General features: G+C 43.2%; 1 protein-coding gene across 7 annotated transcripts in view; it reads left to right on the forward strand.

Moving 5' to 3' along the window:
- MSI2 (musashi RNA binding protein 2) overlaps positions 1–11,710 on the forward strand; it is a 586,946-nt gene that overhangs the window by 350,825 nt on the left and 224,411 nt on the right. The window lies entirely within an intron of this gene.

The following is an 11,710-nucleotide window of genomic DNA, read 5'->3' on the forward strand; positions in this document are numbered from 1 at the left end:
TTCCCTGCAGGCACTGCAAAGGTGACAAGTTTTGGAATGGAAATAGCCAAGGCCCTTTGGTGTCAACTTCTAGGGCTTGATTTTTCTTCTTAAGGGAATAAGGTTTTTTTCCCCCCTCCCTCCAAAAGGTTTAATTAATGCCCCTGAGGCATACTACAGTAACTTCTTCTTTCTCACCTGTAGCCTGGCTGGGGTGTGAGCAGAGCCGCTTCCCACCTCTTCTCTTCTTTCTCCCCAACCCCTCTCCCACCCCCTCCACCTTCCTTTCATGGTCGAGCTTCAGATTTTTACCCCGTGGTGAAGATACCGAAGGAGGATCTCTATGAAAACAAAGCTGCTGCTTAGTGCTGGATCCCGCAGGCAGCAGCTGCATGGCCGAGCATCCCTGCAACCTTGTAAAAGGGAAGCGCAGAGGAAGGCTTGCTCCACGTGAGGTCCTCCCCGTTGCTTTAATCTGAGTCAGTTGGGTGAAAAACAGGGGGGGCAGAGTTTTTAACACTATATGTGTGGAAATGTGTGTCTCCTCTTGTGCGCTTCCCCAAAGCATTGGTCAGGGGTAGGCAACCTCGGCTCTTTTATGACTCATGGACTTCAACTCCCAGAATTCCTGAGTCAGCATAGTTGAAGTCCATGAGTCATAAAAGAGCCGAGGTTGCCTACCCCTGGTATCGGTAGTCCTTGACTTTCATTTAGTGACCATTCAAAGTTATGAGGTCACTGAGCAAAGTGACTTAGGACTGTTTTCCACAACTTAGGACCATTGCAGCATCTCCCTGGTCACATGATCAAAATCTGGACGCTCGGCAACTGGCTGGTATTTATGATGGTTGCAGTGTCCATGTGATCCCCTTTTGCAACCTTCTGACAAGCAAAGTCAAGGGGGAAGTCAGATTCACTTAACAACCCGGTTACTAACTTAACAGCTGCAGTGATTCACTTAACAACGGTGGCAAGAAAGGTCGTTAAAATGGGGCCAAACTCACTTAACAGATGTCTCGCTTAGCAACATCAATTTTGAGCTCAGTTCGGGTTGCAAGTCGAGGACAACCTGCAAAACTCCATGCTTCTGGTCCTAAGTCACTTTTTTCAGTGTCGTCGTAACTTTGAATGATCACTAAATGAATGGTTGTAAAGTTGTAAGTTGAGGGCTACCTACATTTGCAGCCTGCTAGTCTTAAGATGTAGCTCAGCAGTTTAATGACTGCTTATATCTCTACTTCTTTTCTCCAGTATTGATATCCTTGGATTTAATTCTGACATTTCCTTTCCTCCCAGTGTGTATTTTGTATTGATACAGCCTATCTTGAGCAATTAAGCCCAAGATCTAAAATTCTTTGCCAAGAATTATTCATTTAAAACAGTGTTTGGCCCGTAAGCTGATTTATTTCTGATTTATTTGCAGTTAATCTACTGATTATATTACTGAATACAAGAAAGGGCTTTTGCAGGTTTCAGATCTATTCATGCCAAAAGTTACTAATTTACCAAATAAAATATGCACTGACAGCATATATTAAAAACTTGTCTGTAAGTCAAGTGTGTGTAAATACCTTGAAATTATGAGGAGTTATTTTTACCTACGTTTTCTCTGCCTTAGTTTATCTTTGTTTTCTAAGCTGCACCATATGGTTTGTCGTACTTTTACTGTGATTTCTATTTGTTTTGATTGCCCTTGTTTTTTTATAAACAAGTGCACATTTTACAAATAAAATTAATCACATTTTTTTCCTGGATTGCACAGCATTGTCATTCTGGGCCAATATAACTTGGAGAACTGGAACAATGTTGGGACACTCATCCATGTTGGCTTGTTATACAGTTCCCATTTGTTCAGTTGCACTTCGGTTGATGGTTTACGCTTGGTGTCAACCTGCCAGATCAACGTTTCTCAGACTTGGCAACTTTTAAGATGGGTGGACTTCAACTCCCGCTGGCTGGGGAATCCTGGGAGTTGAAGTCCACCCATCTTAAAGTTGCCAAGGTTGAAAAACACAACATCAGATGGTGCCGATACTGTTTTCCTGCTCTATGGCTCAACTTGTCTTAAATGCACCTGCTCAGATTTGTGATGGATAAAAGACAAAAGCTTCCTTTGGAATGAGAATGTTCTTTGGACTTACAAAATGTCCAGTCTCTGAGTTGTCATTGACCCCATGCTGAATATAATAACCCAGAAGCAGGATATAGCTGCTCTTAAGGCAAATGCAGTTTCCAGGCTGCATCAGCAAAAGTTTAACGGCCAAACCATGACAAAAAATAGTGTCACCTTATTCTGCAAATAGTCAGCCCCATCGCAAGTTTTGTATCCAGTTCAGGGATTCTCTCTTTAAGGGAAGGTGTTGAAGGAAGTGGAATTGGTTCAGAAAGGGACAACAAGGACGATGGGGAGATTAGATGTTTAAGGTCTGTGAAATACAAGTAGTCCTTCACTTACAACCATTCATTTTGTGACCACTGAAAACTTATCACCGGTCCTCATGCTGACAACGTTTGCAGCATCCCTATGGTTACATGATCGAAAGGCTTGGTAACTATCATATATTTATGACAGTTGCCGTGTCCCGGAGTCACGTCATCTCCATCTGTGATCTTCCCTTTCAGTAAGCAAAGTGGGGGGAGGAGCTGGATTCACTTCATGACCGTGTGATTCACTTAACCATTGGGATGATTCACTCAACAACCATGGCAAAAAAGGTAATAACAGTGGATGCACTTAACAACTGCCTCACTTAGCAACAGAACTTCCAGTCCCCACTGTGGTTGTAAATCAAGGATTACCTGTATGACATCTATGGAGATTCTCAATCCTCCAGGACAGGTCAACTGAATGTTCTTGGTTTTTTTTCCCCTCTGAAAACGTTTCACTTCTCATCTAAGAAGTTAGAATTGAAGATGCTTCTTGGATGAGAAGTGAAACTTCTTTTTTTTTTAAAGAAAAGTCCAGTTTCCTTTTGGAAAAAAGCTCCTTTGGGACTACCTGTATGATAGGAATCTTCAAGTACCTGACAGAGTGCCCCCACATAATTACTCCAGATCTACTCTGTGCAAACTCCAGTCCCAACTGGAAGAGCAACTCAAGGCTAGAACAATTATTCTTAAGGGCAGCAGGATCCATTTCACAGAATGCATTCAGGTAGAGGCTGGATTGCCATGAGACTGGAATGCTTTGAATTTGGAGTCCAGCAATGAGCAGGAAGATCGGACCCAGAGTTTTTGATGTAAAACTAAGTATTCCCTCCGCTTTAAATAATTGAATGACGTGGTATTGGCTGAACAACACTATACATCACGGTCATTTTCGATTTGTATGGACCCCAGGTCAGCCACAACACGAGACAGTCAATGATGCAGACAGGAGGACATCCGTTTACATGCCCCCAGCTCTGCTCTGTTTCTTTAAAAAAAAGTAGTTATTTTTGTTATGGTGAACATTGTGGGAGAGAATTAAGGGATTTTCCTATTTTGGATCCAGTTTCCTGGCTAGACATCTGGCTTAAGGATGTGGCTTGTGCCCCATTCTTTCTAGGCCCTGCTGGCCAAGCCAGCTTTTCAGTGAGATTGGCATAGCATAACCCAATACAAACAGGTGAGGGACAAACTTCAACGGATAGTTAGGACTGCAGAAAAAACAATCACAACCAGCCTGCCTTCCATTGAGGACTTGTATACAGTGTGAGCCAGGAAGAGGGCTGAGAAAATATCTACAGACCCCTCACATCCTGGACATAAACGGTTTCAACTCCTCCCCTCGGTACGCCGCTAATAGGGCATTGCATGCCCTCACTCGGCTGAACACCTAATTCCCACCGCATTGTCTTTTTTTCCTCATCTCATCTTTCCTACTATCTTCTATTGGTTTCTTATGATTGATTGAGCCTTGGTGGAGCAGTGGGCTAATGCCTCCTTAAGTAACACCAGCTGCCTGCAATTAGTGCAGGTTCGAGTACCACCAGGCTCAAGGTTGACTCAGCCTTCCATCCTTCCGAGGTAGGTAAAATGAGGACCCAGATTGTTGGGGGCAATAAGCTGACTTTGTAATAATGCCGCTTGGGGGTGTGTGTGTGAAAGCCCTAATAAGCAGGCATATACATAGAATGAAGGCTACTGCTAAGCTTGTAAGCCGCCCTGAGTCTTCAGAGAAGGGTGGGATATAAATGGAATTAAAATAAAATAAAAAAATAATAAGATTTATCGATCGTTGTTTGTAACTTATGATTAGTGATTGTAACTATGGTTTATGACCTAATACTTGCTGTTTATATGCACACTGTGAGCTTATGCACCGGAGAAAAATCCCTTGGGTGTCCAATCACACTTGGCCAATAAAGAATTCTATTCTAAAACGCAAGGCTAATTTTCTCAGTTAGCGTATATGCATCCACATGCCTTGCCATATAGAAATGTAGCATATCAGCCCAGCTTGATGGGCTAGACTTCTGGGTGCAGGGATTTCTTTTTAATCAATGGGGAGAAAGATTCCATCATGCCGTCTGTAGTAGCAGAATACAGATTGCACTGAGGTTCTCAGCTAACAGCAAATGAGCTGAAAATATCCATAGTTTCAGTCATTATTTTCTCTTAGTTCAACATAGGCACGTTAAGTATGTCAACACACACACACACACACACACACACACAGAGACACACACACACACTATAAACCTAAATGTATTAAACTGCAATGGGAGGGCCCAGCCAAGTTTGTGGTTTCTTCCCCAAATTGAAAGCAGAGCTCTGGAGAGTTGCATAATTTATTTATCATGGTTGAAACTCTTAAACCCACATGTGTTTTTACACTTTGCAAAGGGGGTGGGCACCTTGCCAGCCCCTGCGTGGATTGTCTTGCAAGCCACAAATGTGTCAGCTTCTTGGAGTAATGTGTGTAGTGAATTAGTTTAGGGAATTTGCCAAAGAAAAGTTTAAAGCTTCAGAACGAAATCAAAGTCTCTTAACAAGACCAGGAAATTTCACATGACCACGGCAGCCAAGACCCATTTCCTTGAGCGAGAGGCGGCTGGTGGAGAAGCTTTTTCTGTTTGCTTCCTGATTTCTGGCCCTGACAGAATGGAGAGATTTGCACTTCTAACCCGTGGCAGACGAATCCTTGAACTTCTGGGGTGGGATTTCAAGAAGGGAGGTGGTTGGGATCGGAAAACTGGAATCGTAGACAGCCGCCTACTCCAGTGCTTTTGTTTTAAGTTGCTGCTGCACAGATGGAGCTTGTAGTTGTAGTTGTTTTGTCCATAAAAATGCAATTAATAGCAAACCGCTGACAGCATCTCACCTGAATTAAGTAAGCATGCAATATAGATGGGAGGCCACCAGGAGTGGAAATTCTAGGAGTGGAAATAAAGAAATTGAACCAACACTTTGGAAGAAGGCAGTGGAAAACGAAACAAAAGTAGTCCTTGAGTTACAACGGATCTCCCCAGAACTACTTATGAGTTTCAAAGTTCCAACATCTACCCATCCGCACCCTTCGGGTCACATGATTGCACTGCGGGTGCCTTGGCAACTGGCCCACATTTACAGCTTTTTGTAGCATGCGGTCACATGAATGCGATTTACAATGGGTTTTTTTGTGGGGGGAAAAAGATATTTACTTCTGGTTTTCAGAAAAAAAACATCAATTGGGGAAATCCCACTTAACAACTGGGACATACCCTTAATGACCCCCACAAAAAAAGGTAAAATTGGGCACAATGACATGGTGACCCTTAATGACTGCCGTGACCTACAGCGTAATTTTCAGGGTGCAGTTATGGTCATAAGTAGAGGACTACCTCTATCTGTATGAAAGCCACGTGGATGTGTCGTCCAAGGTCAAGCTTGACTCAAAGGGTCTTTGTTCTAGATTGCTGTCAATCTAATAGCTTAGCATTAGATGAAGTGAAGCAGGATCTTCCTGTACTAATAAGAAAGCCAAGCATTAAGAGGGGAAAAAAGGAAAGTGTAAAAGTTTTGAAAGAGATTTGATTTAGACTAGTGTTTCTCAATCTCAAGGGACACGGTGGCTCAGTGGGTTAGGATGCTGAGCTTGTCGATCAGAAGGTCGGCAGTTTGGCGGGTCGAATCCCGAATGCCGCATAACAGAGTGAGCGCCTGTTACTCGTCCCAGCTTCTGCCAACCTAGCAGTTCGAAAGCACGTAAAAATGCAAGTAAAAAAATAGGGACCACTCCGGTGGGAAGGTAACAGCATTTTATGCGCCTTTGGCGTCTAGTCATGCCGGCCACATGACCACGGAGACGTCCTCGGACAAGCGCTGGCTCTTCGGCTTTGAAACGGAGATGAGTACCAGCCCCTAGAGTCGGAAACGACTAGCATGCATGTGTGGGGGAACCTTTACCTTTACCTTTTACCTTCTCAATCTCAGCAAAGTTAAGATGCTTGGACTTCAACCCCTGGAATTCCCCAGCCAGCATGGCTGGCTGGGGAATTCTGGGAGTTGAAGTTCACACATCTGAAGATTGCTGAGGTTCAGAAGCACTTGGCCACTTTACAACTGGTGGATTTCAACTCCCAAAATCCCCCAGGTTTGGAGTTGCCAGGCTTGGAGACCCCTGCTTTAGAGGACACATGGAAGTGAATTCCAAAACAGTGTGGCAGAAGAATAAATGTGATGTGATCACACTTATTCCATGGATACAGTACAGGGACAGGACTTAAAAATATACCCTATGGATCTCCTGTTGGTAGAAAAAGTTGATAGGTCTAAGGAGGTGAAATCTAGGGCTCTGCAGTCCTAAGATTTTAAACTATAAAAATAGGAGGAGGTTGGTGGCACTTTTCTCAAGTTTAAGGCCAAGCAAGTGTCTGAGATCACTGACAACTGCTTTTTCATGGCTCTAGAATGACCAGAATTTAAAATCCGGCCTGCTGCATTGCCCAAGGACAAAAAAGAGATAAGGTTTGTTGGAGCACAATGCAAATTAAGATACCATACAAATGATAAAGGGCTGGCGTCCTGTGGTTGCCGCCACTTCTATTTCAATTTTAATCTTAAGGTCAGTGGTGATTATCAGCTGGGACAGAGAAACCAGGTCCCGGGATCAGCTTGCATTGACGTAACTTGAATCTAGATGTCACCATGTATTGACCAGAGTATCCTAACATGGTCCATGCCAGTTGACTAGGAAGCAAAAATGGGGTCCCTTGTAAAGCCGAATCTTAAGAAGCAGTAAGAACACCAAATCTTTCCTCTCCGACTCTGTACCATTTCCAGCTTCTTATTTCTCAGCTAAACGTGCCCAACTCGGTTGTTAAGCGAAGCCATTGCTAAGTGAAACTGTGACTGTGCTTATGACCATATTTCAGCTTTCCTTGACTTTACAAGTCTCCACAGGTTGTAAATGTGGGCACTGGTTGCAAAGTTAATTTTTCATTACCGATGTAAGTGTGAAATCCTTGCATTTGTGACCTTGATAGGTCTATAAAGCCAATTATCAGATTGTCCACACAATCATTTTCACTTAGCAGCCACTTTGTTTAATGACCAAGTTGCCAGTTCCAATTGGAATTGTGGTCCCTAAACGAGGACTGCCTGTATATGGCAAATAACATGGCATATGCAGCCTTGTCCTCCCCCACCTTACCACCTCTTCCCACCTCCTGCTACCTGCAGCCCCTTCATGCTACCAAATTTGAGGCTGGCCTTGGCATCAGCATGGGCCAAACATGTTTCCCCTTGCCTACATCTACCTTTTTTTCCCCATTTACTAATCAACGGGACATTATGTTTCAGTTACCATGCTGGGTTTATAGTGATTGATTGACTGATTGGTGGCATTTCTGTGTCACTCGACTCCAAAACTGCTCTGAGCAAGAGTGCAGCAGAAATAAAGGTTAAAGCCGTCAAAATAGTGGTGACAGTTAATATATATTACAATAACATTAACCAGTAGAGGTGGATGAGAACAGATTTATCCCTCAAATGCTTTCTTTCAGAGCCATGTTTATCTGTGCAATAGTACGTGGTAGAACCACAAAATGCACAAAGCTTCTCTTGGGTAAAGGCCATAGCCCAAAACCATAATTCTTCACTCTTCATATGCTTCAAAGCACTTTTTTGACTTCTCGGATCAGTTGGTTGGACTCTGCTTTTGTGGGGTCACTAAATTAGGATTCTGAAGGCCATAGAGACACAACTGGTGGGAGGGAGGGAGGGAGGGATAGATGGAAGGAAGGAAGGAGAGGGGACAGATATGTTTGGGTAGATAGATAGACAGATATTTGGAAGAAGTGGTTCCTCTTTGCCTCTCATTAAAGCAGCCTATTTTTTTTTTCAGGCTTCTCCATATATGAAGAAAGATGCTACTATTTTTAAGAACTTTACTTTTATTTATTTTTTATTTATTTTTTATTCCATTTATATCCCGCCCTTCTCCAAAGACTCAGGGCGGCTTACAAGCTTAGCAGTAGCCTTCATTCTATGTATATGCCTGCTTATTAGGGCTTTCACACACACCCCCAAGCGGCATTATTACAAAGTCAGCTTATTGCCCCCAACAATCTGGGTCCTCATTTTACCTACCTCGGAAGGATGGAAGGCTGAGTCAACCTTGAGCCTGGTGGGACGCGAACCTGCACTAATTGCAGGCAGCTGGTGTTACTTAAGGAGGCATTAGCCCACTGCTCCACCAAGGCTCAGTAGCAAGTATATTTTAGCAAGTATATTTAGTACTAAATATATGCTTTTTCTGTACCCATGCATTCAGGGTTGTACCATCTCAAAACATCACACATGGAAGGGAAGTACATATGTTCATGCTTAAGCAGATGCTTGCTCCCACAGAGGGGGCTTGGACAAATTCAGAGGACAAATTCTCATGTTAAAATATCTTCACTGTTATCTGTAGAGTGTTAACAACTGTTGTTTAAGTAGATTCCACATGTAGAGAACACATACTACTTCACCAGGATGCCGGCAATTTCCCTCCCTTTGAGTTTTTTTCCCCCCTCAGCAATTGAATTTTGAGGAGCGTTTGTAATCTCTTGTTTCCATTACAGCGGAGATCTCCAAACCTGGCAACTTTAAGACTCGTGGACTTCTGGGAATTGAAGTCCACGAGTCTTAAAAGTTGCCAAGTTTGGAGATCTCTGCTTTTTTTTTTTATAGCCTAGTTTTTTAGGGATCTTGAAAGTTTCTAGTATTTTTGCATCAGTTGCGCGAGGAAGCTGCAAAGAATTGAGGACAATCCTTCAGAAGATGCTGAGATTTCAGCAGGGCGCACTCCCGTCTCTCAGAAGCAGGACAAGGCCTCCTTGTGCAACAGGGCCCCACTGCTTAAACTAGACCAGGGGGGGGGGGAAAAAGGAGGAATTTGCTTTTCTTTTTTGCTTCTGTGTGAGACTTCTGAAGACTTGGCCTCATTATTGAACAGTTGCCTGGGGAACCAATTTGGGGCCATCCCACGGTGTTCCTATCGTCAGGGCAGCGATGCTGCTGGCCCTGTCAAAATACGTGAAAAGGACAAGGGCCTCTGGGAATTCCTCACAGACACGTTCGGTTTGTCCAGGGCTAGCAGAGGAGCCATGCGCTAAATTTGGATCCATGCTTTCTCTTTCCTCACAGGGCTCTCTACTTCTCATCTGAGCTATTTCATTGGTGAAGGACTCTTGTTTCTGCTTTCTCCGGCTTCTATACCTGCCATTCTTCCCACTTCCATTTTTCTATTCTGCTATTAAAAAACATTATTTTCTCGGTCTGGCACATCAGTAGTTCCTTGTTCAAGGAGATGCAGGAGTTCCTCTTTTATACAGGTAGTCCTCGACTTGCCAATCATTCATTGAGCGACCATTGCGAGTTTGCAACATCGTCGAACCAACGGTCTCGCGTAGCAAGAGAGACTTTGGGCTCAGTTGTGGTCGTCAATCGAGGACTACCAGCAATTGTATCCAGGAAACTCAAAACGCAGGATGGCTCTTCTCTAGTAATGCTCCTCAGCAGTTCCCGTCTAAGGCGGTGTTTTGCAACCATGGCAACTTTTAAGTAGGTGGACTTGCAACTCCCAGGATTCCCTAGCCAACATGGCTGGCTGGGGAATTCTGGGAGTTGAACTCCACCCATCTTAAAGTTGCCAAAGTTGAGAAACATTGGTTTAAGAGATGCAGGCTTGATTCAGGAGCTAAGATATAGGCATCGAAATTAATAATAGCCCTGGTTACTGTTATTGATTTTACCTGTTACTCCTCCCTCCCTCCAAGAAATCAGGGTGAGATGGAGTTAAATTGTGTGTTCAGAGAATTCTCTTTAAGTTTGTCTGAAATGTTGATTCAGCCTTTAAAAAAAACGTACCAGGATCAATCTTGAAAGGATTAAGTCAATGGAATGGGGAAGAAGTTTATTTTGTTATCCTTTCAGCCTCCTAAATAAAGTCTTAAATTCCCTTGTTATTGATTTTGCAAGCTGAAAGGATCTCTCAAGATCATGTCCTTCTAGCTGTATTAGGTAAAAGGACTACAAAAGACATATTGGTCCCTGATGGATGTCCCTAAGGATGACCCAGGCAGAGATGGCTTCAGAAGTTGTACATGGTCTGATTGTCTTCAGACAGGGATCTCAAAAGGCTTAAGGATACGTGTAGTCCTCGACTTACAGCCATTTGTTTAGTGACTGTTCGAAGTTATAACGGTGCTGGAAAAAGTGACCTACAACTGGTACTCATATTTACTGTACAGCATTTCCACAGTCACCTGATCACAATTTGGGCAAATGGCTACTGTTGTGTAGTTATGACATTTGCAGTGTCCCTTTGCAAACTTCCCAGCCAGTTTCCAACCAGCAAAGTCAATGGGAGAAGCCGGATCCACTTAACGACCATGAGATTCACTTAATAGCTAGAAATGATCTGTATAACAACCATGGCAAAGCCCTTGGTGATTCTTTTTTTTTTTTTGCCCAGTTTTGGGGTATGTTGTGTTTTTCTGGATATGTGTAATTCTTCTCCCTCTCTCTCTCTCTCTCTCTCTCTCTCTCTCTCTCTCTCTCTCTCTCTCTCTCTGTTTTTTATTTTATTTTAATCCCATTTATATCCCGCCCTTCTCCAAAGACTCAGGGCGGCTTACAATTTAAGCACAAACCAATGTGCTTAGCAATAGCCTTCATTCTATGTATATGCCTGCTTATTAGGGCTTTCGGGGGGGGCCCCAAGTGGCATTATTACAAAGTCAGCTTATTGCCCCCAACAATCTGGGTCCTCATTTTACCTAACATGTCTAAGAAAATTATAAGAATTAACTAGCAAGGCTCAAGAGTTGTTAAACAAATCCTTGCAGCTAGTAAGCGAATCGTGTGGTCATTAAGCAAAACTGACTTCCTCCAGTGACTTCGCTTGTCAGAAGCCACCTGGGAAGATTACAAATAGTGATAAACTTCACCTCGGAATACTGCAAACCATCATAAATGCATGCCAGTTGCCAAGCGCCTGGATTTGGATCATGTGACCCGTGGGGATGCTGCAACAGTTGTAATTATGAAAATCATCAGTCACTTTTTCCAGCAAATGGTCACTAAACAAATGGTTCCAGAGAATAAAGAGCAGAATCAGTTTTCCTAAAGGAAAGAAACCTGGAGAAATGGGAGAGATCTAGAACCAGATTTGCACGCTCCTTCCCTTGTTTTCCCTTTTAGACTGCCCCTGTGTGTCTTTGTGAGGAGAAAGAAAAATGTCCCCAGGACTTTAAAAGAGGATTATTTGGAACTTGCTTCG

The sequence above is a fragment of the Vipera berus genome, assembly GCF_964194415.1.
Source record: "Vipera berus genome assembly, chromosome: 1".
Lineage (NCBI taxonomy): Eukaryota > Metazoa > Chordata > Lepidosauria > Squamata > Viperidae > Vipera > Vipera berus.